The sequence below is a fragment of the Uranotaenia lowii genome, chromosome 2 (genome assembly GCF_029784155.1).
Source record: "Uranotaenia lowii strain MFRU-FL chromosome 2, ASM2978415v1, whole genome shotgun sequence".
In the NCBI taxonomy this organism is placed as follows: domain Eukaryota; kingdom Metazoa; phylum Arthropoda; class Insecta; order Diptera; family Culicidae; genus Uranotaenia; species Uranotaenia lowii.
The window spans coordinates 301347616-301354221 of record NC_073692.1 but is presented as its reverse complement, the minus strand read 5'-3'; positions in this window follow the sequence as shown (position 1 = coordinate 301354221).

The window sequence follows — 6606 nt, the reverse complement described above, 5'->3', positions numbered from 1 at the left end:
CTGGGCTGTTGTCAAGCGGAACCTAAAGAAGACCAAAAAAACTGCTAAGGACGAGCAGCAGTTCAAGGCAAACTGGCTTTCTGCGGCGAAGAAGGTGGACAAGGTGGCTGTACAAAATCTGATAGCAGGGGTTAAGCGTAAGGCCTGGCAATTCGGATTTGGAAAAGCGGAAGCCTAACTGAATATTTTTCCTGAATTTTATACTAATTAAATTTGAAAAAGAAATTTATATTTGATTTTTTAAATAAACGATTTCACCGATTTACACGCGTTTTCCCGTGACCAAATTTGGACCGTATCACCCTTTACAAGTACTTTGAATCTAAAACAAACATTGCATGTAATACTCAAATTTTTGTCTTTTTTGGTGGTCAATCAGATAGGATATTGACCATCAAAAAAGACAAAAATTTGAGTCTTACATGCAATGTTTGTTTTTGATTCAAAGTACTTCTAATCTTGTTATAATGCTATCAACGGGGGATATAATTTAGTTATTTTTATATGAACTTTTAGATATAATTTAAGATATTTTACATCCTACGAGTACTCTTCTCTTTGTGATATGAAAAAATGGAATTTACAAATACCTCATCAATACAATATACTAGAATTGCAAACTGAAGCATTCGTTTATATAAAGTCTACAGTGATGTGAAAAATATTTTGATTGAAGATTTTAGGAAACAATAACGAACCCATCAAACTGCCCATATCACATCGAATTGCAATCAATACCATTTTCAAATTAGTGGCTGAAATGAGCCGGTAACACGCCATCGAAACTCAGGCAATATATTAAAGACCCTCCCGAAAGTGAGTTCGAAGCCCGCCGAAGCTGTGTGGTGCTGAAGATTGATTCGCCGAGATAAGACCCTACAAGGGTTTCTCACATCTTCTGGTACCTACTACTCACAAACAGACAAACGGTTCATAAATCTCGAAGCTGCGAAGCCCCACCGAAAAGTTCAAACGAAAGCACGCGCCCAAGCCAAACTGAATCCTATTTGAGCCAGCAGTATGGCCAGGCCTCCCCCCGATTATGGAGAAATAAGACTATTATTAATTAAATAAAATCAAATTACATTAATCAGAAGTGTGTTTTTAATTCATACACTTTATAAAGATTAAAATCGATAGACCCGAAGGCGTTACCACTTTGCGGAATTGGTCGTTATTGAGCTCGCAGTCCTCAAAGGCAGCCAGCGAGTTGTGTGGTTATGAGCTTGGGTTGAGGCCCCATCTCATTGACGGATCGTATTGGCCGAGCTAAGTCCAGACCAGACCAGGCTCGATCCATGTCCACGATACACTCGGCGGCAGGGCTTCTTGGACCTTCCAAAGAGATGCTGAAACATTGAACCATGAGCAATTTTCCCGCCCAATCACGGTATGCAGACCATATCTTTGAAGTTTTTTTTCGCTTCTCGCTAGCAGCTTAGAGTTTAGACCTTAAACTCATGTGAGTTGAGTTGTGCTGTTGTGTAGTCAAACAAGAGAAGGGCTGCTGGACTGGAGCTGATGGAACAGGCCTGATCTGATTTCTGATCATCTGTAAGGGGGACGTGTTACATTATGTTACACCAAGTCGCTTCTGGGATCTCGGCTGAGTCTCTTCACCATTAATCCCATTCACTTCTCCTGGGAAGGCGAAGCAGTTTTAATATTTTAATCTCCCAAAGACAGTTATTGGGGGTCACATTTTAAAGAAATGAATGGGTGAATGTGTTCGGTCCTCCTATGCTATCACACATAGATTTTGCACATCGTGGACAGTGAAAGTGACAGTGATTATCATCTTTTGTCGGCAAAAAAAAGGTCGCTTTGGGTTGTGTTTGCCGGAAGTTTCAGAACCGGTGCTCAGCGAATGGATGGCTTTTGATACAATTTGAACATAAATTTAAAGCCAACCCGATCAGGAGAGCATATCAAAATTGTTACTCAAACCTATCACAACAAAATACATTTTTGTATCTTTTACAGATTTATTTTGATATCCAAATGTTTGTTATCCCGATCAGAAGGGGAAAACAAAATTATATCAAAATGAGATATTTTGATACTGATTTTATTCTATCTGAATGAGTTATAATTTAGTACTCGTAGGATGTTAAAATATCTCAAATTATATCAAAAAATCTATACGATCATAGCTAAATTATATCAGTTTTTGATATGCTCCTATCAAGATTATATCTCGTTCAGATAGCATAGTTTTATATTGGGCAGAACAAATCCTATCAAAATTATAACTTATCAAGATATGAATGCTTCGAGAACATTTTCTAGTGGAATGTCAGTAACCCACACTATTAGCCTAAACCATGCTTCATTATTGGTTTCCCAAAAATTCGATTCATGTTTATGAATCTGTTGAGCGAAACTCATTATTCTACGGTTTGGGCCGTTGACTTCGATGTCCGTGTTTCAGAAAAAGTTGTGCGTATATCAAAATAAGATATAATCATTTTATTTTAAGACACCCAGAAAAAAAAGTCTTGATAATTGAAAATGAGCTCAACCCCAATCAAGTCTGTCAATCAGAATAAGATATAATTCGGATTGGAGAAACTTAAAATCGAAAATTTGGAGTACTTAATTATAACTGAATCAGATGTTAATTTCTTGGTGAGATATGTTTGAGTTATTATTTTGATATGCTCTCCTGATCGGGATGTCGTTTCGAATAAAATGATTCCTCATGATACCAACAGCTTGAAACCTTGAAACAATAAATAAAAGTTTGAGATCAAGGCAGGAAGGTATGCAAGATATAGTGTCTCTTTTTACAGCCAATATCCTATCTGATTCAGTTATAATCATGATATCAAAGGGTGATATAATTTAGTAATGCTTGCATGGAATTTTCGATATTTTAAATCCCACAATTACTCAACTTCATGTCAATTTGATAGCAAAAAATAAATTTGATCCATGTGAGGATGAGCGATAGACCACTGCAAAAAATGATATTTGGCTCCCATATGTGTTTCGATGTCTTTTGGGTCACAAAGCATCAGTGTAAAATTTGAGATGATTTGGTTCCAAACAAAATTTAATTTGTATTTTGTATAGAAATTTGTATGGAAGAAGAAATGTTTGCGTATTAAATCATCCAGAAATTTCATATAAATTTGAATTGAAGTTTGTCTTTAATTACTGGCTTTGCCTTTCATTTTTTGGTAACGTGAGAAGTTTTTCACGAAAAAGTTATTACCATTTCAAAATAAACCTGAATTCAATGAAAAATATTTAAAAATTGCGAGTTTTGCTGGCTAGAGCTTTCACAAATTTCAAAAAAAGTTTTTATCCACGTTAAATAAACTAACAAATTTATTTGCTATGTGAAGATGTTTTTTATGATATTTTTATATTTATTCTACGTTTAAATAGCAGTCAAAAAAATAGCTTTAAAATGAGCAGTCAAAATCGCTTAATTAAAAAAAATATTTTTTTTGCTTAACATAGAATATCTTCTCTGGGTTAAAAGTTAGGTTTTAGATTTGTTTACATGAAATGTACTGCAAGAATCAAGGAATAGTTAAAATCCAAAGATACATTTTATAGAACTTTCATCATTTTTTCAGAACAGTAAATCTCTGCTGATTTTTGAATTAAAAATTATGCACTAATTCAGGATTGAAGGAAACGCTTCCGAAATTTTTATTGCTATTCGTGGCAACAAAACAACCAAAAAAAGTTATGAGTGGTGTAAAAATGTATAGGTTTGGAATTTTTAATACAAAATTTGCACACATCCGGAAAGGTTACATTTTAAATGTCGAACAAATATGCTGTTAGCTCATAAAATTAAAAAGTATAAATTAAGATTTTCAAACTTCGGTTGAAATTTAAACAAAATGTGACTTAGAGTTCATTTCAATAATTTTTCAATGTTTTCAATATGACAAAAACATGAAATAAATATTCTTTCCAATATGTTTCTTGTTGAAGAATGTCATATACCTATGAATGCCATATTTTAGAAACAAGGAATAATTCTACTTTTTTTAACTTTATTTTCTGAATTGTTATTTTTGATTCAATTGATCTCTTATGAACAAAATGGAAAATAGGATTTTCATTTAAAATAGATGGCACATTTGTATACCACCACACTTATTAAATTTTGATTTTGATATAATGTAAAAAAAAGTAATCATTCGATGATAAAAAATGATGATGACATAGTTTCACACATCGTGAGATAGGTTTTTAAAGTTTTGGAGTCTCATAGAAAATTTAAAAAATCGAACAATAGATGTACAAATTTCAACATTTATTGATTCCGTAGAAAACTTTACCCAGAATGACGAATTAGCTTAATAATATCACCTGAAAACCTTCTATTGCTTTTATTACCGTTTACCAACATTGTCGGTGTAAACATATTTTTTCGGACAATTACCAATTTTTTTTAAAATAATTTTTTTTTATAAATAAGCTATTAACCAGTCTGGGCTTAAATGTTTGAAAATGCAAATCAAAGGTTCACCTTTTAAATCTCGTTTACATATGCTTGAATATGATAGTTTTTCATCACACATTTGTTAATTTCAAAATTTTTTACCTCAAGAAATTTTTTTTTGTACTTCAGCTAGTAGTTTTTTTAACCCTAAATGTATGCAGTACCCTTAAGCTTTTTCTTTAAAAACATTTGATACAGAAAAATGTAGAATTTAATTCGAACCAAACCAATACTTACTGGAATACGGTGCTTTGTGCGTTTTGACATCGCAAATACATAAAAAACTATAAATTTTCAAACATTTTCATTTGATTATTAAAAATAGCATTTGTTGCAACTTACCCGTTTTCTTAGAAAGGTGAAATCGCATTTTTTTTTGTAACTTTAAAAAAAAACTGGTTAAACCCATAATTTTTCTGACTACGTCAATTTGATGTCCCATCAACCTTAAGACATTTAATGTACAAGCGGTATGATTGTTTATTTAATAATTTTGCTTGATTTAGATGCAGTTCAGGGTCTCCCGACTAAAATATCAAGTCTTCTTTCACGGTGTCGTTTTTTTGAAACCTTTTAAAAAATGGGCAGCTCTGAAAATTTAACGCATGACACAGTAGCAACCTATGACATTTTTTTTTTTAAATAAATTTTATAAAATTCGCAAGTTAAAGCTTGTTTTTTAATTGAGATTCCTTCAAAAAAGAAAAAAAAATATCTAAAAATGTTAATGAAAATGGCTTACAAACAAACATTATCACAAAAATATACGAAATTAGATGGAAATATCAAAATCTACAATAAAAATTAGTCATAAATAACCTTGAAAGTTGCTGGCATCACTAAACAAAATTCCCGAGAGCACTGTTATGGACGATTATTCTCTTTGTTTATTTCTAAAGGGGAGAGTGAGGATACTTGATCCCGGGGGATACTTGATTTCTTAGCTATATCTCGAAACTGGAATGTCCTACAAAGATCAAATTTCTAGGGAAATGTGCCAAATGAAGCAAAACAACTATGCTAAATGCTCAAAAAAATTTAACAAAATAATTGTTTGAATAATTGAACTTTGTTTGAAAAATTTCACGAAATGTGACTTGAAGATCTTTTTTCATCACTTTAAAATGTTCCTCACATGGAAAAATTATAACCAATATATTTGTTCCAATATATCAATCGTTTGAGCGTAATATGAACTTCATAATACCATATTTTCAAAGCAATGGAAAACTCTCAACTTTTTTCAGAAAAATTTTCTAAAATTTTGTTTATGGGTACAATTTATCCCTAGAGTTAAAAACGCTATATACTTCTTCCTAATGGATCGTGATCATTGCTGATTACGAATATACTAATATTTATCCAATAACTAATATTTATCCAACAATTGTCTGAAGAAAAGGGCTAATATAATTTATTTTCTCATAGTTATAGAAAATAGCGACTTTAAGTATGCAATGTCTTTAGCGTTGAGATAATGTTATAGAGTTTCCTTCCTCTAACAGTTATAAATTGTGAAATGAGACCAAACATGACCAAAATAGTCAATTGACATTCTATCTTGAGATTCTGTTTGATTTCTTTCCAATGATTAGGGCTTCCTGAATAAAGGATCAAGTCTCCTTCAATAGAGGATCAAGTCTCCCTTAACTTCAAAAATATAGCAATTTTTTTACTCCCACGGAAATGCATCTAGTTCATCTACGGGTTCAAGTATCGTTCTAATTTTTGGAGCATAGAAACTTGAAGTTACACACTGTCATAAAATGTAAAAGAGTGCGAGTTGTTAAATTTTTCCAAAAATATATGGTGAAAATAAGAAAAGGGGATTAAGTATCCCCACTCTCCCCTACAATTTTACTTAAGATTTTAGCCTAAATGTGAGTCACTAAAAATATAAACGAAACTCTACGGTATATAGAAGCTTTTAAATAATATTAAGTAGTTGAATAAAATTTATTTCTGTCGATGACAGAATGGAGCTATAATTTGAGTGAAAAAAAATTATATTTTCAGGGTTGCTAGCAAACCAGGAAAACCTGGATGACCGGGGAAAACTTTGGAATTTCATCGCGTCACCGAGAAATTGGTATCAATCGGGAATTTTGGCACAACACCGGGAAAACTGTCGAGTATGA